The sequence below is a fragment of the Stegostoma tigrinum genome, chromosome 32, assembly GCF_030684315.1.
Source record: "Stegostoma tigrinum isolate sSteTig4 chromosome 32, sSteTig4.hap1, whole genome shotgun sequence".
Classification (NCBI taxonomy): domain Eukaryota; kingdom Metazoa; phylum Chordata; class Chondrichthyes; order Orectolobiformes; family Stegostomatidae; genus Stegostoma; species Stegostoma tigrinum.
In genome coordinates, this window is record NC_081385.1 from 19,273,398 (window position 1) to 19,295,538 (window position 22,141).

Sequence of the window (22,141 nt, forward strand, 5' to 3'; positions counted from 1 at the left end):
TTTTGAGGTTATTCTAATGAGACCTTAGAATGATAAGGCACTTTTTGGTTTAGAGCAAGGGCAAAAATCACACAACATCAGGTTATAGTCCAAGAGGTTTATTTGAAAACATAAGCTTTCAAATGAGCTTGATGGACTATAACCTGGTGTTGTGTAATTTTTGACCTTGTTCACTCCCGTTCAACATTGGCGTCATGGTTTTGAGCAGTTCAAATCGCTAAAGGACAAGTCAAGTGAAAAAAAGACCAGGGTTGGAAATTGTAAAATGGAAACATTGAGTCAAATGAATTATCTCTATGCTGCTTCCTCACCACTGGAATAAGAAAATGTCATGATCTTGCCTACAAAAAATTAAATTGGAATGGTATAGTTAGGGCATGTGGTTAAAAGGATAGACTGAACAATACTTTCCCCACGGGATGTTAGAACTAGGATGATTATCCTTGGTATGTGGAGACGAACAAAACTATCTTTTGCATTTACATGTGTAAAACATACTATTCAGCACCATTCATCTATGGAAAAAACCACATAACTCCCTGCAAGGTGTTAACTGTACAGTATCTTTTCTGGGAAGCTTCTGAATATTAAGACAGCATATAATACATCTGTCCTGCAATTACAATCAGCGTACTAAATACCAGTAGTGGGTTAATCTTTTATTGAGACATTTCTTTTTAACTCAGCAATATAATAATGTCTCTCTGTCTTGTATTCAAAATTTTTTTGGTATTCCTTAATCGACTCATAAAAGTGTTTGAAGAAGAATTATGTCAAGATATTGCTCCAAGTAATATTCATTCAGCTTTAAGAACAAAATTTAATTTACTAGAGGATAAAATCAACCTCATCACTCATCTTGTGATTAAATTTGATAATTTATAGAAAACATACTTTACACTTGTGGATTAATTTTAGCTTGAGAGTTTTTTTTTCAAAATCATGCAAACAACTAAAACAAAAACGTGCAAACTGGAGGAGCAGCACTTCATATTCCACCGTGGGCCTACAGCCCGATGGCTGAAATGTGGATTTTACCAGTTTCAAAACCTCCTCACTCCATGGCCAACACTCCCTCTCATCCCCGCCTTCTTGACCTGTCCATCTTCTCTCCCACCTATCCACCTCACTGACCACTGACCACTCCCCACCTGCACTCACCTATCACTCTCCCACCTACCTTCCCTCACCCCACTCCTCCTCTCTATTTATTTCTGAGCTCCCTTCCCCCTCCCATTTCTGAAGATGGGTTGCAACCCAAAATATCAACTTTACTACTCCACTGATGCTGCCTGGTCTGCTGTGTTCCTCCAAATCGACACTGTTATCTCTAAAACAATTATTGGATAAGTTTGCATATCATTGAAAAATATATGTGTTACAACTAAAACTTTCTTCAAGAGATTACAGTGATATAAAGGACTGACTGAATAATTTTGGAAAAACCATAGTGTCTTAACAGTGTGCTTTATTGTTGATGTACAAGTTTTCCAATGAACTCAGGGGATTTAGGGATACACAAGAGAGAATTGTCTTCAGAATTATTGGTCCATTTAAACCATTCTACCATTAGATTCATGCAAGCAGCATCTCATGCTCAACTCGCCAAGTGCTTTGAAGATTTGTTTTACCAGATTAATTGCCCATTAAACTCATTGCAAAAAGTTAGGACTGGTGATTAAGTGCATGAGTGCCTTTTTAATGATGTGATAATTGTTATTACAATCCCAATCACTGTTTTTGCCTCATAAAACGAACAATTTAAATCGTTCAATTTCATTTTTACACTTAATAAACTCTACTTTCAGATTGGAAAATAACGTATTTAAAAACATTTTTCCTTGTGTTTTTTTCTCTCTTTCAATCTTTCTTTATATCACTTTGTTTATCTTTTTGTTTTTAGTGTTTACCCTAATTCATACACTTTAGTTCACCTCTTCTTTTCTTCATTTCTCAAGCTTTTAATCTTGTTAGTTAAGAAGATATCCTGATGGAGTAGCATTCTAGATTCCCTGTTGCCTTCAACATGCTTGGCAATTAGGGCAAAAATGTTTGAGCTGGAGTGCAGGAAAACATCTAACTAATGGGGTACTCTGCAAGATGCTTGTCTCCCACAAAATCTGAGCCACTGTGATAGCAACACAACATTACCATGAATATTGTGACATTTACAAGATTAAGAATCATTCATTCAGTGTGAAAGTCAAGGCATTTAATACTGCTGTTTTGCAGCTTTTGCAGCTACTGTTAAGCCCAGTAGATTCCTTAAAACCTACAGAATAAGCACATCAACAAACACAAAAAGCGTCTCAAATTTGTTCATATTCAAGTCAAGGGAAAGCAGCTCATTAGCACACTGAAGAATCACTGATGGCAGTAATACAGTAGTGCTTGCTGTTAGGAATGATTTCTTGCAAATGCTATAATTCAGTGTCTGTACATTATCTATTGCATAATACCTGCACAGCATCACTGTAAGCTTTCATTGATGCTGTTATGGGGGGCAAGATGCAATTCAGATCTTCTTTTGCCCTTTGGTAACTCTTAATTTAAATTCCAGCATTAAATCTGGTAGCCTAAAATCCAGTGGTTGAGGAGTATTTTCATAGTCACAGAAACCCTACAGTGCAGAAAATGGCTATTCCACTCATCCAGTCTGCACGGACCCTCCAAAGAGCATCCCAACCTGACCCCACTCTATCCCCGCAACCCTGCATTTCACCGTGGCTAATCCACCTAGCCTGCACACCCCTGAGCACTTTGGGAATTTAGCATGGCCAGTCCACTGAATCTGCGCATCTTTGAACTGCGGGAGGAAACCAGAGGACTGAATGGAAACCCACGCAGACACAGGGAGAACGTGCAAATTCCACACAGACAGTCACCTAAAGCTGGAATCACACCTAGTGCTGTGGGGCAGCAGTGTTAACTACTGAGCCACCATGCCACCTATTTTTGTCCAACATCACAAGGGAAAACGGAGGGAAAAAGAATCAACAGCTGTATACAATATATATCTTTTATGTCACTTACTTTTACCATTATTATCTATTTGGTTTGCATTGCCACGAGGCTTGTGATTAATTTTGATCATTTTTGATCATGTCTCTGTAGGTAGCATATAATGGTTCCACTTAGCTACAAATGACTGCTACTAGATTGTGATCGATTTCTGTAAACTCTTCTTTTTGCACAATGGTAGACAAAACTGCTTTGCATATACACCTCTCACTAGTGCAGGCTGTTCCATTCTTACTTTGTAGTCTCCTGAACTTGACTTCCAATGTCACTGTTACATCAGATACACCTCACCATATCTTTATAAGATCCATTTTCATACAGTACAGTGTTAGGACTGAAAGAACACAAAGTACCTCCAGCTGTCTGGCATATTCATTGTCAGTGAGTTTCTATCGCATTCAATTCTTTCAATTCATCCCCTCCTGCAAGAAGACAATGGCTTGGTGATTGTAACCATTGGACCTGATTGTTGCCATGGCTAAGGTGAGAAAAGAAGTCATTGAATGAGAATTTAGACTGTCCATTTGTCGGCTCAGGCGAGTGTGTGGCAGGAAATTTGGAGGAAAAAGCCCCATGATAAAGAAGGGAGCAGTCCAAGAAAAGGGAGTTTAAAATTTCCTTGTGGAGCATCATTGTCCTCTGTGCTACATTATGAGACTTTTAAAAGAATCTATCTTAAACAGTCTCTATGATGAGTTCAGTGAGCAAAAATCACTATTCCCTTTCCACTCAGTTTGGAGTTAAAATGTTAAGTCAGCCTGTTGGTTTCATCAGATCCTCACCTATAAATTTGAAGAAATATTGAAATAAAAGTACTGCAGATGCTGGAGATTGGAAATAGAAACAGAAATTGCTGAAGAGATTCAGCAGATTTGGGAGCATCTGGAGAGAGAAAGAGCATTAAACTTAAAGCCCTGTTTCAGAACAGAAATGGAAAGGTGATACTGAACTCTGTTTCTATCTCCACAGATGCAACCAGACCTGCTGAATTTCTCCAGCACTTTCTGTTTTTATTTAAAGAAAGACCTTGGCTCAATCAGACTTCTTAGCCACCAGCTCAGTGAAGGAGGTTAAAATTAAGACAATAGGAGTTAAGCTACTATGTGAGTATAAATGCTCATTCAACTGATTCCTTCGCTCCAGTTTAAAATTGAAATCTAATCAAATATTTTCTTTAATTATTGAAAACTTTTTGATTTGATGCACAAATATTGTGAACTGCAAACTTATCCATTTACCTATGTCAGTATTGACTTGTGTTTGCATCTCCTCCTCAGGGAATTTTTTGATGAATGTTATGGTGAGATAGAGATTTGCAACACCAAGACTATATATTTGAAGGACCAGAGAGTTTGCAAGCTTTTCCCACTTTAATTTTATGTGGCCTGAGTTTCAACTCGCAGAATTTAACATCAGAGTTAAAAGCAGTCAGTCAATGTGGAATTTAGGAAAATTCTCAAAATGGGCTGGATCTGGCAAGAATAGAAAATCAGAAAACCCTTTTTAGATTTTACCTCAGATTCAATTTGCACCTGCTTGTCATTACCCTAGGTAAACTGTATGCCCAAATTGTGTTGGAAAATATATGAGAGGTACCTCATATTCTCTAGTTCTGATCTTTGTTAAGTCATGCTATGTTAGAAGTCTTGAATGTCTCAAGCCTCCAATAAATATTACAATGGAATTAAATCACAATTGCTACAGTTTTTGCTCGCAGTATATATTGCCCGAGAATTCATGATTTGGGGGTTGATCAATTTTGCATGTGTGTATGAGTGTGGTCCAATCGTATCTGTCAGTTAAGTGGTATCAGGTGGAGCTCTCTTCACAAGCTCCTTGGCAGCAGATGCTAAGAGACCTTTGCACAGTTGGAACAGGCCATATGTTTGTTTTGTCTCAATCTAGTGAATTTCCTTAAGTCCTTATTTCTCGTCCTTGCAAAATGCTATCAGCAATCTGCCCAAAGACCGTACCTCCCACTGGAACTATCTGAGAACCTCACAGAGAGAAGTGGCACATCGACCTGTGAGCATAGCCTTTTCTTCCATGTATTCACCATCTGTTATTCATAGACTCCACTTTGGCCCTAATGATGCAATCAAAAGCATCCTTATTCTGCTTGCATACCTTTCTGGCTGCTATTTGTTTTGTTTAAAGCTGTCAAAATACACCTGGTACAAGGACATTTCTGCATATGCCAGGCATATGAAAGAGAAACATAAACATTCTGAACAGATATGTTATTTGTCAATCCCCTCCCAATCAAATTATTGCATGTGGTGTTTATCTGACATATCTCAGATGTTATTTGCCTTTGTGAGAGAATACATCTGCAGTCTAAGACTCAACCACTGGCACAAAGGCTAGGACGCAAAGCAAAAGCCAGGACAGAAAATATTCGATTTTCATTAAGAACATGTGTAAAATTACTACAGGATTGCTAAATTATTCCATCCAAGGCAGAGTCTGAAGCTGCAAATTACTTTTCACACCAGGTGATATTGATTTTGAAAGCAATAAAATCAGCTAACCAGTGAATCTTATCAATTATCAAAGGTCAAAAATAGTTCCATAGCAATGTACTAAGAAATGGAAGTGCAGACATCTCACTTATTCTAATATATTATAAAACATATTTGGAGTCTAGGCTCCAAAAATATTATGAATTATTATTATATTGTCATGAAAATATACATACTTCATCAGCTGGCTCCATGTATTGAACTTCTTTTCTAAACACAGTTTAAATTGAGCCACACATGATACAGGAAGCATTAAGATGCAGGTTTGCATTAAGATGGCCGAAATTAATTGTAGCATCAGATGCTTTCACGCAGATTTTGCCTATCTACAGAGCCTCTCCATCATGACAAAAAATGTTGAAAATCTCTGAGGATGGGAAGTTCCACTTCCACTCATAATCTGTTAGTTTTTTTTGGAATTTTGTTTGGAGACATCCTGGACATCACACATGCTCAGGAGATGGACAGCTATTTGCGTGATAAACTGTCTCCATTTAAATCAGAATTTGATATCAATGGTCTTTGGAATCTGCAGTGCACACAGCAGACTAGGTCAGAGCATGCTGGTTTCCATGCAATTTATTTTAGATAGAGACAGTGTCCCTTTGGAGACTTGGCACTCTCCAGTAGATATGGTTGCAGGACACATTGGGGTTCAAGTTGCCTTTGTAAAGGGTCAGGTCCCTGTGTTGTGTACTCTGGAGGTGAGTTGTCAAGTGCCCATTATGATTACAAAATGTCAACAAGAATTGGCCTAAAAATCAATAAAGCCATTGAAATGATAAAAGCTGTCAAAAGAAGGTAGAATAACTGTCAAAATTGTCAAAAAAGCTCTAAATATATTTTGTTCATCAAAGATTAGTTGAAACAGTTTGAATAGTGTTAAACTTTCTTTTTTTCTCTCAGAGTGCTACATAAAATTATAATTAATCACTGGACATAATTGCGCCAACATGCGCCCTAAAGTTTGCCTATGCTGGATATCAGGTGAGTGGCTCAGAGGAGGAGGACAATACGTGGTGACTGGGCAAAATATGCCCACTTCAGATATGACAAAGCTGTAAACGTCATTAATGAAGCAGCTGAAAATTTTTGGCCAAGAAGACCACCCTGAATAACTCTTGCATTGAAGTATGGGGTCTGAGGTGGTTGACCTCCAACAATTACAGATGTCTTTCTCAGTTCGAGGTGTGACTCAGGCAGTTGAAAGATGTTTCCTTGATTTTAATTGACTCCAATTTCTTGAGGGGTCTGAGTTTTAAACTAAGTCAAATTCTGCCTTGAAATCAAAGGAAGTCAGTCCTCTCTGACGTTTCTATGTTTTGTACCTTGATAATCTCACTGAGCCAATCCTCACATAGATATATTATTCAATGTTTCAGTATTTTGCAAAACTGCTACCAAGCTACTGAAAAGAAATAACTCATACATTTATATCGCATCTTGATTCATTCATTAGGCATGGGCATCCCTGACAAAGTCAGTGTTTATTCTCCAGCTATCCCAAATGCCCTTGGAAAGTCCTAGTAAACCATCTTCTTGATCTGTTGCAGTTGCTGTGGTGCAAGTCCAACCATAGTGCTATTAGGGAGTGAGTTCCTGCATTTTGACCTAATGGCAGTGAAGGAATGGTGATTAGTTTCAAAGTAGGATAGTATGTAACATAATGGGGAATTTGCAGTTGGCAGTGTTCCCAGAGGTGATTCGAAGGGGAGCCTAGCAGGGAGAATGGTGTAACATCAATGACAGGAGTTTCTAGGGTATTTGGAGAGCTGAAATTCATCTCAAAGAGGAAGAAACATATTAGGATGAGAATAAGACAACCATGGCTGACAAAGGAAATCAAGGGCAGCATACAAACAAAAGAAAAAGCATTAAATGTGGTAAGGATTAGAGGAAGCCAGAGGATTGAGAAGCCTGCAAAAAACAGTAAATGACATCTAAAAAGCAAAAATTGAAAGAAGATGAAATATGAGGGCAAGTCAGCTAGTATTATAAAAGGAGATTGCAAGAGTCATAGTGTCATACAGTCATACAGCACAGAAACAGACCCTTCAGTCCAATTCATCCTTGCTGACCAGATATATTAAAATAATCCTGTCCCATTTGCCAGCATTTGGTCCATATCCCTCAAAACAATTCCTAGTCATGTAACCATCCAGATTTCTTTTAAATAATGTTGTTGTACCAGCCTGCATCACTTCCTCTGGCAGCTCATTTCATACATGCACCACCCTCTGCAAAATAAATGTTGCCCTCAGGTCCCTTTTAAATCTTACCCCTCTCATTTTAAACCTACAATCTCTAGTTTTGGACTCCACTGGGGAAAAGACCTTGCCTATTCACCCTGTCCATGCCCTCCATGATTTTATAAGCATCTATAATGTCACCCTTTAACCTTCAATGCTTCAGGGAAAATAGCACCAAGCTACTTAGCCTTTCCCTTTGGCTCAAATCCTCAAACTCCAGCAACACCCTTGTAAATCTTTTCTGCACCCTTTCAAATTTCACATCTTTCATACAGCAGGGAGCCCAGAACTGAATGCGCTATTCCAAAGTGGCCTAACCAGTATCCTGTACAGCCAAAATTAACATTCTAACTCCTATACTCACTGCACTGATCAATAATGGCAAGCGTACCAAATACCATCTTCACAACCCTACCTATCTGCAACTACACATTCGAGTGTCCTCTCTGACATTTGCCAAGGTTTCTTCGTTTGGCAACACTCTCCAGGACTCCACTATTAACTGTAAAATCCTGCCCTGATTTGTTTTACCGAAATGTAACACCTTACATTTATTTAAACTAAACTCCATCTGCTACTCCTCAGCCCATCTGATCAAGGTCCCATTGCACTCTGAGATAACCTTCTTCACAGGCCACTACGCCACCAATTTTGGTGTCATCTATGAACATATAACCTTATCTCCTATATTCACATCTAGATCATTCACATAAATGACAAAAAACTGTGGACTCAAAATAGAGATTTGTTATCCAAAACAAATATATTGAGTGCAGTAACTGCTAAGAGCTGATGACCTTTGGCCTCTGTTTCTGCTCTATGTGCTGGATTTGGTCCATGTATCCCCACTGCTCCTTTGACTATCTGATCAGGCTAGACTTCCCTCGAAGCCACTCGATATGCATCTCATGGAGAATATTAATTACTGCATTGTGCACTTGAAGACATGTGTGCTAGTGCCAACAGCATAAATAAAATATCTTTTGGGAACAGTGTCCACAGTACAGGGGGATGGAACTTCCCACAAAACATGGAACCTTCTTTTGGAAATTCGGGCCCATACATTCAGTTTGGACTGACTGATGGCAACGCCAGCGTCCTTTTTATCAATGTATCAGTCATGCAGCGCTAGGCAGTCTAGAATTGGTGAAAATTCCAGTCTTAAAATTCTTCCCTGCCTGATAACTTCCTCTTTGTAACTTCCTCTTTGACATTGAAAGTCATATTTGAGATAGATTGATGTCTCATCGCAAAAATCATTTGTGCATAATTGCAATGATGAGTATGACCTTGAATTTCGTGTTCACGGGAAAATTTCTCACCTTTCACTACATCCTTGCCTGATTACTGGTAGGTCCATGAATTCTCAAGGTACAGTTCTTAGTGGGTGGAAAATTACAGCACTGATAGATATATAATACTACAGAATGAATGTTCTAACACCAGGGAATGATTGAGAATGTGACATTGGCAAATAGCATTTGCATTTTATTGACATCATATCACTTTCTTTTAACACTGCCAGACTGTTTTCCCTGTTTATTCAAGTAGTTTTTATGGAAGATTGGAATCATGCCTATTACTTAATAATCCATTTGATGTTACTGGTTCCAGCCAATAAATGAATGGCGCAGAACTGATGTGAGAACAATTTGCAAACAACACAACAGCTTGTAGATCTCAGGTTTAGCCAGGAAGTGAAAGACACCAGCTGGGAAGGTCAAGCTGGTCAGATTGTGTTTCAGGTGCTGATCCTCAGGATACATCTTCTGGTTTCTCTGAGAACAAAGATCCTTTGAAACTTGAACCCCTGCATTTTTATTCCTTTTCTTTTCAGCCAGGAATTATGATGGCACTGGCACAGCACGTTGCTGTAGGGTGTCAATGGGCATCATTATATGTTTTCAGTGCCTTATTATCTGAGGTAAAGCAAGAATAGCTACTGCATATTCAAACTCAAGAAATTTCTTCAGATTCGAACAAAGGTGTATGCACTCTACACACTAAATCAATAGACTTACTTTGCATTAATCGGCCTAATCTACAGCGTTAATGTTTCACATTTTGGCTTTGTTTCTTTATTTATCTACTTTTATACAAGGAAGACTGTGGTGCTGAGCTTTCTGACTTGTATCTTTATTTTTCAATTTCTGTAACTATGATTTTGTACCTAAGAATGGGCCATGTGTAGTCACACTGTATACTTTTCACTGTATTTTTGTGTCCCATGTTTGAGTACACATGACAATAAAACCTAAATCTAAAAACCTAATGCTCAAACTATAGGACACTTTCAAAATTGGTAAAGGTAAAAGTAAATAAGAATCTAACAAGCAGATGGTCTTGATTTAAGATTCTTTGAATAGAAAGCAGAGTTAATGTTTTGGGTCTGGTGACCCTTCTTCAGAATAAGGGCCACTGGACCCAGAAAGATTTATTCTGCTTTCTCTCCACAGATGCTGCCAGACCTGCCTAGTTTTCCCAGCAATTGCTGGTTTTGTTGCCGATTTGCATTTCTTTGTTTTTTTTTATTCAAGGAAGTGTAGATCCTGGCAGAAGAGAAAAAAATTCAAAAGCATGCAGAGATTCACATTTTTAAATCCCTGTGAAAGAATTATGATTTCAACATATTAAAAATATAGGAATAAGGAGAAGGTGGTAACTGTTGTGATAAAAAACTCCAGTTTTCAATTGTTTGGCGTCTGATGTTCACATCTATTGACTGCTCACTGGGTATAATTTGGAGAGCCTGGGAGTGTTGACTCAGGATTACAAACAACGCAAGCAAAAACTGGTAGCATGGGAACAAACATTTGAAAATCACTGTAAATAAACTCCTGTTTCACATATGGAAACTACAGTGTATCACCTCTAAATAGCTCAGAGGCATAAAACACAAGCGAGATATGGAGGAATTGTGATTTCGAAGTTCTGAAGAAACCACAAAGAACTTGAAGTCAAATGGGAGATGGTGCATTTGCAACATAAACGCTAGGAGTCATTCGTTCAGTGGACGGCCTGTTTATATATATTAGACTCAATATACCTTCATATCCCATTTGAGAACATGACACAGTCCAAGATAAGGTCACCATCCCAATACATTGAAGGCAGGTGAAGAATGAAGCTGCCGCATGTGTGATAGAATAATCAACAAAAAAGAAAGGTTTTGGTAATGATTAAAAGAAGGTCATTGATAAGAGTATGTAACAGAGATTATGTTACTGACAAACCTAAGCTAATGAAAAATTAAAATAATTACATCAAACATAGAAAATAAGAGGAGTAGCCATTTGGTCCTTTGAGCATGCTCCAACATTCTAGATGACCATGGCTAATCATCCAAGCCAGAAGCCTGTTCTGACTTTCTCCCCATACCGTTTGATCACTTTGGCCCTAAGAACTATAACTAACTCCTTCTTGAAACTAATTAATGTTTTGTCCTCAACTATTTTCTGTAACTGAGAATTCAACTGGCCCACATTTCTCTGGGCAAAGAAAATTCTTCTCATCTCAGTCCTAAATGGCCTACATATATCCTTAGGCCGTGATGCTGATATTAGCTATGCAATGAAATTATTTCAGTCAAATGCAAAACAGCCATGATCATTCCTTTGGTTGGAAATATATGACATTAGTTTATTTGCAAGAGTGCAAGCTGAGATTTTAGATGTCCAAAGCAATGTTAAATCAGTCATTAAACTGTTTGAAAGCAAAATTGAAGAGTTACATTTCAAGGGTGGCAAAAAACAAACATCTTGAAAATTATATTGGCAATAATGCAGTAGGCTAACACATTCAATATTCAACTTGACAATCAACCACAATTTCCATCATTTTATATAGTACAGAAACAATGGAAAAGCAATTGGAAGGAAACTGATAAACATGTGAAAATCTCTCAAGAAAATTGGACCAGAAGCATAAGAAATAGAAGTAATTGACAAAGAACAAAGGTATGATCAGAGGCATGCATGACAAGATGATGGGAGAGATACTATTGAACTAGTGAATCGCAGTAGTTCATTTCATGCATAATTGTATCTATAATTATTAGCATTTAAATAATTAATTACCTACAATTAATTATTTTTATATAATTATCTACAATTTTTAAGACTTTTATGATATCTCCTCTTTGGCTGTACCCGTGGAAATAGACAACCTTTTTTTTTCTCAGTTTACTTCCCCAGTCAAGATGTCAACTTCATCAAGAAATGCTTTATATGCTTTATCACCTTAGCGTCCTTTCTTCAACAGAGCAGCCTAAAATACAAACGTCACTCTCAGTGTGATATAACCCATACATTCCACAAATTTATCATTATATCTCTACACTTGTACACTATCCAACATGATCAGAAATTTTAGCAGAAGTCAAAAAATGGAACAAGTAGTTGCTGTCGAGAAACAAGCCTTGATGTCAAATATAATTGGAAATGATGGAGCCAAGATGTGAGATTTGTGCCAAGTTTATATTCACATGCAAAAACAAAAAACTATTAGTTTAGGAGATCTCTAGAAAGTTAAAGTTGCCATAGTCCTATTTGCTTATTAGAAAGAGATACTAGGTGACAGTTTAACCTGAGGGTCACCACAACCAAGGCAAGGAGAGAGGTTGAGAGGGAGGGTCCTACTTGGCAACTTCAGCCAGCGCAGGAATTGAACCCACATTTTTGGTATCACTCTGTGTTGCAAACCAGCTTTCCAGCCAAGTTTTGTCCAACACAGCAAAAGTTCTGACGCGCATTTTCCTAAACTGCCTACTTGCTGTTGCTGAGAAATTCCTCTTGGAGATGCAATGGAGCTTACGACCTTCCAAAGGAGCCCCTGAGATGGTCTTTGTTGCCGGACAAATTCAGGAAAAATGTTAAAAACCTCAGCAGAAATTCTTCATTTTGTTCATCAACATAACCACTGCGCCTGATTCAGTAAATCACAAGGCTCCGTGGATTACACTTTAAAGGTTTGCATGTCCAAGAAACCTCATCATAGTCATAATCTCATAATTTTTTTGTGGGATTATGATGACAATTCTGTTGAATGGGAAAAGTGAATCAGAAATTCCACCAGCAAAGATGCATCGTCTTTATCATTATGAGAACCATTAAGCAAATGCCACATCTTTCTTGCAGCCATCTCCATAATCACTCGAGCAAAGGTCAGGTAAATTCAAATTCGATAGACTGGCCATTGTGTGGAAGGCTAACTAGCATCTTCTTGTCATGTGCATGTTTCCCAACTCTGAAATGGCTGACATTCCTGGGAACAACCAAAAACAAAGCCCTTCAAAGTAACCTGAATCTCAATGGTATTGACGTTAACGGTTGGAGGAGCTTGTGACCAATTATTCAACATGCCAACGACTTCTCCATCATCTGCGTTGGGCTGTGAATCGCAATGTCTTAATGATGATGCATAGCAGTGATAGACACTGAAAGAAAAATAAAAAAGTCCTGCATTCCAGATCATACTGTCTGACAAATGTCTTGGGACATCTGCTGAAAGAAACGTGAGTGAAGAATTGGCCTGTTCACTCACATTAAGAAACCATAGCAGAAGCTTACTACAGTGAAGAGGTATCATCCCCAAATGGGGAATGCGTAATGGCAATTATTATGTTCAATTTACACATTTTGATGATGTATATTCACCATACATAGTTTTATTTGTATTAGCTTTGCAACTTTTTTATAAACCCAAAAATATCAACTAATCACATTGGAAAAGCAAACATGATTTCTGTTGGATATACAGTGTGGAACTGAAGGAACACAGCAGGCCAGGCAGCATCAGAGGAACAGGAATGTGATGTTTTGGGTTGGGACCCTTCTTCAGACCCTTTTCCTGAAGAAGATTCCTGACCCGAAACGCCAACTTTCCTACTCCTGTGATGTTGCCTGGCCTGCTGTGTTCTTCCAGCTGCACACCGTGTTATGTCTGGCTCCAGCATCAGCAGTTTTTACTGTCTCCGAACGATTTCTCTTGGGTAGTTTTAAATTTTGTATGTGCAAGAAACTGAAAACGTTAGATCATTTCCCATTTTACTTCTCATCTAAGTTTACCTTACATTGAGTGCAAAGTAAAATCAGTATGAGTGAAAATGAGCATTAATCAATCCTGTGAGTCGTCACTGGACATATTCCATGGATGCCATGACTGACAAAGGTGGAGACTTTGAATCAGTTATGATAATATTTATCAGAATTTAGAAGGATGACGACTAGACAGGGTAGAAACAGGAAGGATGTTCCCAATGGCAAAAGAGCCCAGAATTAGGGATCACAGCCTAATAAAATGGAAAAAAAACATTTATAATTGTGATGAGGAGAAATATCTTCACCCAGAGAGAGATCAGCCTGCATAATTTGTTACCACAGAAAGCAATCAAGCCCAAAACATTGAACAATTTCAAGAAAGAGTTGGTTGTAGCAGTTGGGGTGAAAGGGATCGAAGGATATGTGGGAAAAGGGGGAACAGGCTATCGTGTTAAATGATCGGCTATGATCATAATCAATGATGAAGGAGGCTTGAAGGGCCAAATGGCCTCATTCACCTCCAATTTATCTGCTTTTCTGAGTTTCCAGTTTGATAAATCAGAGTGAAATTGTTTACCTCATTTCTGCAAAGCCACAAGTTTATTCGAATAATGTTGATTAATCATCTTTAAACATCTTTAAACAAATCTGAATGAGACTGCCTAATTAGTGCGTGAACGTAAATTTTGTGCAATAGGTTTGCATTTTCTAGGTTTGCATTTCATCATTGATCCTTACTGGCTGCCAGCTGATGGAGATTGCTTTCCTGTTACATGCCAGAAATGAACCTGAAGCCTGCTCCCGGAGGTAAAAGGACAATCTGCTAACTTGTTGCCTTAACTGCTTCCCAAATGTTGACTTTTTCTAAGTATAATTCTAAGCCAATCAATAACTGCACAATTAAAGTTGATAATTGTAGAGTTTTGTGTGGTTCTTAGTTTGTAGCCAAAAATGAAACAAATTATGCAGAAATAATTGTGTTACGACTGAAAACATTATTTGTTCACTATGTCTACAGCAACGCTTAACAGTCAAAATATCTTTTCTACATCTGTTTAACATTTATAAATTCCATTATTTTGTAACTATTAACATCATTAACATCTAGAATAAAGACAAATGATTTTCATCTACAGAGAAAATACATAAAACACAGCAAGCATTTGAGAGTTATGGGTGTTTATACCTAGAGGTGAATATGTGTGGTGACCGTTCAGTGCTGAGATATCTAATGTAGTCCTAACGTATTAACCTCAAAAACCCAGTCTACCAATAGCAAAATAACTAATCAATCTCATGACAGACGAGAATTTACATTTTTTTCTGCAAGACAACATTGCAGAAATCAATTTACATTACTTCAGTAATTTGGAACATTGGAATAGCATGATGTTGTAACACTTAGGAAGCAACCCAAAGCTTGTGAGCTGGAGTCCTCACATGATGAACTATGAAATTGAACTCAGAAAACCTAGTAATTCAAGGCAATGAAAGCTGCTAGAGTTATCCTATAAAACAATGGGTTCACTTGTGTCCTTCTAGAAAAGGTTGGCCTGACCTTCCAGTGACTCCAGACTGAAATAATCTGGTTGAATAGTGATGTCCCCTAATCATCCAAAAATGAGTAATAAATACTATCTTATTTTTATCATCCGTGACCTTGTGCTGACACTATTTTCCTAATGAGGGTTTTTTTTTGGTTGAAGAGCCTACTTTCTGACATTTCCCCAGTGTGACACTATGTAAAATGCCAAGACATACTTACTGTCAATTATTGAACTTCTTCCCAAAAGGACAGCTCACTCCAGCAAAGTTCTTGTTACCCCAGACCTAGTCTCCTTAATCACAGAGAAAAATATAGACAATTCTTGTCCTGTAGCTCATGATCATCCCCAAGTCAGCTCAGTGCAGAGGAAGTCTAAAGCATGAATCAGAGCTAGCTATGAGCCAACATGTAACAAAAGCCAGATTTAAAGGTCAAGGGCAATTGTCACGTTATCTTCTCTTGCTGTGCCAAAAGCCGGCCATTCTAAACATAAGAAAAGCTGAGAGCAACATTCCGATCCCAACATATTGACTTTTTAGGTGTTCAATTACTAATGTGATGCACAAGCAAAACTTTCATTAGCAGCAGTGAGAAAGTACACCCTACTGCTTCAACATCTGGACAGGTTATTTATGGAACATACAAGGGACAAAATATGCTGACAAAAAGTAGCAAATCTAATGGTGCCGTGATATTATTTATGCACCAATGGTTCTGCAAATTTAGAAGTTGTCATTTGAGTTACAATATTCCATTCTTAGCTTTACAAAAATGGGACTTGTCTCACCATTGTAGTATATTGTGGCATAATTTTGGTGCTAGTATGCTATAATTATGTTGCTGAGAAGCCTTGTTTCAATTCACTACCACCACATCTTCTCATTAGTATTAGTCTAAGTGATTGTTATCATATAGGTAAGGATGCCCACATCAATCTTTAGAGTAAGGTGGGTTATTGATAAACAGTAGAAATTATTTTATTGCACTTAATAGCTAGTTACATTAGACATTGGGCTTAATGTAAGAGCAACTACATTTTATTGTTACCTGTATTGATTTAATACAAGAACAATAATTTAGATGCTGCATTAAACACTCCAGAACTCCTTAGAACACAGCTTGCAACTGGTTACCTCCTCGTAGAAAGGGTCTTTTATTTTCTGATAAATGGAACTTATCTTGTACTGTCTGTTAACCCTTTCAGGTACTGTTTGTAAAACACAAAGAACAGTGCGAAAGAGTTGAATTTGTGTGGAAAATACAAATTACATTTACCACAGAAGGTTAAGTCTTCTCATTCAAATCATAAGTATATCTTTGTCAACATAATGAATAGCAATAATTCTAGAGTTTTGGAGTGGATTTGTAGCTCGGGTTGTGGGTGTTGAGGTTGGTTGACTCGCTGAGCTGGTTTGTTGTACTGCAGATGGTTCATTACCTGCTGGGTAACATCCTCAGTGCAGCCTCTGATGAAGCGTCCGAATGTTTTCCCGCCTGGTTTTTAAACTCTGGGGTCTGTTGCGATGGATTGCCTCACTTACGGGTTTCCTCCGTAGTGGAATGTAGAAGGGGTCGAGTTCAATGTGTTTATCAATGGCATGCTTCATGGAATGCCATGCTGCGCTGAGGATGTTAGCAAGCATGGTAATGAAACATCTGGGAAACAGCAAACCAGATTGGCGAGCCACCCAACCTCAATATCAATTATTGCAAATTAACCGCTCTAGTGCTGAAAATTAACCAATGTACATTCGGCATCTCAATCACTCATGTATTAATTGTTATTGAAGATTTTTAAAATGTCCTGTTTTTAATTTTTGAAAAATTTATCCGTTTTGTCTCTTTTCCTTTTTCTCTCTTTGTCCAATGCTGCCCTCCCTCTCCTTATTTCTCATTCTGGGCTTGATTTAACATTGAACCAGGCACTCGGATATAACTCTGTCTCCTCAGCTCTTGTACTGTTTATTTAATAATCTTTAAATCTTACTTTGTTAAGGAATGACAGAAAGCGAGATTTTAATTAAATCAAATCTCAGTCACTTGGAATTGAGTGAAAACCATTACAACAGATGAAGTAGAATGAGGAGTAGGCCACTCAGCCATTTGATTGTGCTCCACCATTTCATAAGTCCATGGTTGGCCTTCTACTTTGGATGAGTCCCTGGTCTCTTTACGTTTTTGATATATATCAATCCATCAATCTCAGTTTGAACATACTCAATGGCTGAGCCTCCACATCATCTAGGGCAGAGAATTCAAAAGATTTATCACTCTCTGAATGAAGGTATTCCTTATTATTTCCTAAGTGGCCTGTTCCTAATTCTGAGACTCTGTTGTTTGGTTCTAGAACTCGCTACCCTAGGGGACAAAGATCTTTCCTGCATCAACCCTACTGATCCCTGTAATAATTTACAATTCTGGATGAACGCATGTCTCATTCTTCCAAGGTCTCAGTTTGTTAATCTTTTCTCATGGGACAACCCTCCCATCCCAGGAAACAGTTTGTTGCATTCCATCAATTGCAAGTACATCTTTCCGCAGGGATGGTGAACAAAACTGCATATATTCCTCCAGGATGTGGTCTCACCAACTCTCCATATAATTGCAGACAGACATATTCTTCCTCATATTCAAATCCTCTTGTAATAAAAGCCAAACTACAATTTGTTTTCTTAACTACTTGCCGTACCTGCATGTCAACTTTCAGTGACTCATGACAAAGATGCCCAACTGTCTTTGAAGACCAACGCTTCCCAGCCCCTCACCAGTTTGGAAATACTCTGAATTTCTGGTTTTCCTACCAAAGACTAACTGTTGCTTGCCGTGATCACTCACATTCCAAATACCCTGTTTCCACCATTGCAACATTGTAAGCTCACTCTTGCAGCAACTTTCTGCTTAAAAAGAAAATCTTATAAAATATGAATGAATAATATAGATTTCACCACATCTTGTTCATTTTCTTCATTCCTATCTTCAGTTGGCACCTAGGCTGTCATGAATTTGTGACAATTGAACAATTATTTATGTCAATAGCGTAAGACACTAATATACGATATGCTATAGAAAGAAGATAGGAGTCAACTTGGGAGTGTCAGGCAGCTAAAGACACAAGAATGATATCCTGTTTCACCTATATCTGCAAAGAGTAGTGCTCTTGTCATGCAATATAGTGATCCAATCCCTGACCCTGGAGGTTTGCATTCATGTATGTTCAAAAGATACTTGGATAAATACCTGAATAAGGAAGATTTGGAGGGATATGAGGCAGGAGCAGGCGGGTGGAGCTAGTTTAGCATGGGATTATGTTCCACATGGACTGGTGTACCAAAGAGTCTGTTTCCGTGCTGTATGACTCTATGAGTCTGTAGCTAAGTACAACCTGCTCTGGAGATGTAAAATAACATCTTTGAACAAATTAGTTGGAAAATATCCATTTCTGACAAAAACATCCCCAAATTGATTTATTCATTTGGAGGTTCCTATTTCCCAAGGAACATATCAGGCTGGATGGTGTCATTAGGAGGGCTTTTGAAGGCCCAAACATGAGCTAGAAGGCCTGGGTTCAAGCCTCACCTCCTCCAGAGGTGTACCAAATCTTGCCTGAATATGTTCATGAAAAATATCAAAAACAAAGGAGGCACTGTAGAAGGGTTTAAAAAGCAGAAGGTTCTGTAAACTTGCAAGGCTGAAGGGATTAAGGTATAGCAGATAAAAACTTAAAAGAAGGATGTAAGTCAGGCACAATGTCACCTAGATATGATCTGGTGTGACCATGGAAAATTATATGAGAATAGTTCACCCTCATTTAGTTGTTTTAACCTGCAGATACCACATTGAAATGAAAATTCAAACAATTGTGTTGGATAGATTAATTTAGAATAAAATCAGCGTTTAAATCAACTTGGATCTGTAAGAGTTCTGCAACTCAATCCTTCAAATGCAGGGCTTTTGTAAAAGAGTGTAATGTGTGCACCATGATTTTGCTTTGTTCTACAATTTATCCTTGAGAGAGGCTTATTTAGTGCAATGAGCACTACTAAATAAAATTATATGTTCAGATCAGGATTTTTTTCCAATAGAAGTGAATCATATTTGGTTTGATATATTGCTGTTCTGTGCAAAGACATCAAGAGCAGTAATTAGCTGAGTAGTGCATTAACCTGCTGAATCAGCAATTGCTTTCTAAGATTAAGAGCTGTGACTGAAGTCTTTGAAGGGTTAGCAGTAATGAATCACTACAATGGAGATAATCTCCCCCATATATAAAACTTATATTAATATTATATTAATATGAACACTTAATATGTTATGAGGAAATCTATACGTTCATATGAACCTAGCCACATTCATTTAAATTCTCAGAGCTGTCAGTGAGTCATGTAAATTTCGCTAGAAATATGCAATGTCTGCAGCATATGTCAATATACCTGAGCTCCTGTACGAGCAAGAAGATGGCTCCACAAATATTAGGAATTATAATCTTTTCAAAACTGTCAATCTGAGCTGATCATTTATTATACTTTTACAATAGCACTGGGCAAAACATATCATAATATTAACATAATATGAGAATTGTGCTGCTAGCATTCTCTTTAAAACCCAGGATGTATAGCTGCAAGCCAGAAACTGCCCCTCTCACTGTGTTCCCCTGTTGTTCCCAAGAAAATGACCCAGTAAAGATCACTAACTCCTTGCTTTATGGAGAGGATCCTGGAGGTGCTGGTGGGCAGATTGGTGCAAAGGACAGCAGTGCTTCTTTCTACTGACCAGTCTCAAGCAACATGGACCAAGATAGTGGTCAGTGCAATGTCCCAGGTGAAATGCAACATGAAGCAATGCAGGGGAAGTTTGATGATTTTCTGTGAACCACATGGTTAAGAGGCACAATATTGTTTCTGTTAGTTCACACTCACAGGGCCTCCGCTCACTATAACTGGCACCACACAAACCTCTAACTGATACTCATGGGCTACAACTACCAGTATTGTTTGCATCATTTCCAGTCAGTGGCTCTCAATCATCTCAGTCCTCCCCAACTTCTAACCTTTCCTGGTTTATGGTTTAAACTCTTTATGTTTTCTACTCACCCCTGGGAAATTGCACCATCTATTTTGCTCCTGCAACAACGCTAATTGCACTTCTATTTAGTTCCATCAGAGACTACTCATTACCTGCCTCCCAGTCTGTCTCTAAAAAAAAGGACAAAACATAGCTCTTAAGACCACAGTACCATCAGATACTCTCTCTCCTCCACTCCCCCAGACTCTGTCTTCTTCCCTCCCTTCACCCAGTCCCTCCCTTCGTCTACTTGCAGAAAAAAATTAGCACACCCCCTGGATTGATATCATCATAGCACCCAGACAAACATACCTGTAATACCCAGACTTTACACCAGACCTGATGGTCTGACCATGCCAATCCCCTGGTCTGAAATCTAAAGAGGCACTTGACTAATTGCAGTGGTACTATCTGGCTGACTGTATTTCCCTTTGATCACACCAAACACTTGGCCATGTGGTTGATTCATTTGCAGTGTGTTTATCTCTTAAGTTGCTGACATGTGCTTTCAGTATGACAATGTCATGTCTGCCACCTTGATTGTTCACCACTCCAAACTGAGAGAAGCTACCACCTCAATGCAAACGACAGAGGCTGGCAGTCTCCAAGTAAGAGTAAAGTGAGTGAGTCTTAAGAAAGTTAGTCAATAGCAATAAGTTGCATCCTGCATGTGATATACATATTTTTTTGCACACAAAATGGCCTGGCAGAAACATGTAAGTCATAAGTGTTCCTGGAGTCCAAAGGGAAGTCCTGAGGTTTGGAGTGGTGTGCGTACGTTGGTCTGAAAACGGTGATGATGTTGTTATGCTGGTGGTTTGGTAATGTCCACTTACATTCACAAAGGGTGGAAGACAGTGTCTGTGGAGCCAACAGGGATATTGTCTTGAAAACGGAGTTATGAGAAGTTCTGGAGAAACAAGCAAAGAGCTGCTGCCACTTGGTTCCTGCTCTGACTTTAATGTCGACACTTGGCAGTGTCTACATTCTTAGAGAAAAGGAGAATTTGGTGCTTCATTGAAATTCTTTGAGATTAGTTAATAAAGATATTCTAACATGCAAGTAAGGTTGTTGGCACTCATCAATGAGATTCTGAACTTGACAGTTAAAACTTAAGGGATAAATCAGAAAATTTTTATCTAATGTTAAGAATTCGGGGCTTGTGCAGCATTTTCAACTTTCTCACCATTGTCCACACAGCTCAAGGGGGTGGAATATTCTGTCCAGTAATTCTGAAGTTGAATGTGATCTTAACATTACTTTTAATGTTTGGTTAATTTTAATTACAATGGTAGACATTTTTGTAAATCAGAAAACCCTATTCTGTTTTTGTAATTTCACAAAGCGATTTTTTTTCTGACCTTCATTAGTACCGAATGGAACATTTACTGTTGAAGTTATTAACAGTTAATTGATTACACATCCTGCATCTTGGAATAATAAAAATTCTCGTATAATAATTGTAATTCCAGACTCCACTATTAAGTACTTTGTTGTGTTTAATCTAAATTGAAATTAGGGCTTCATAGCAGTCAATCCTGGTGTCTGTATGACACAAGTACTCCTGAATAAAGTGACTGAAAATTAATAACTGTATATGCTTTGTTAAGCATTTATCTGTTCAGGTAAACTGAAGCCAGACCTTTAACAGATTTCTTTAATAGTATATATTTAAACTCTATCCATGGGGATCTTGCAAAGATA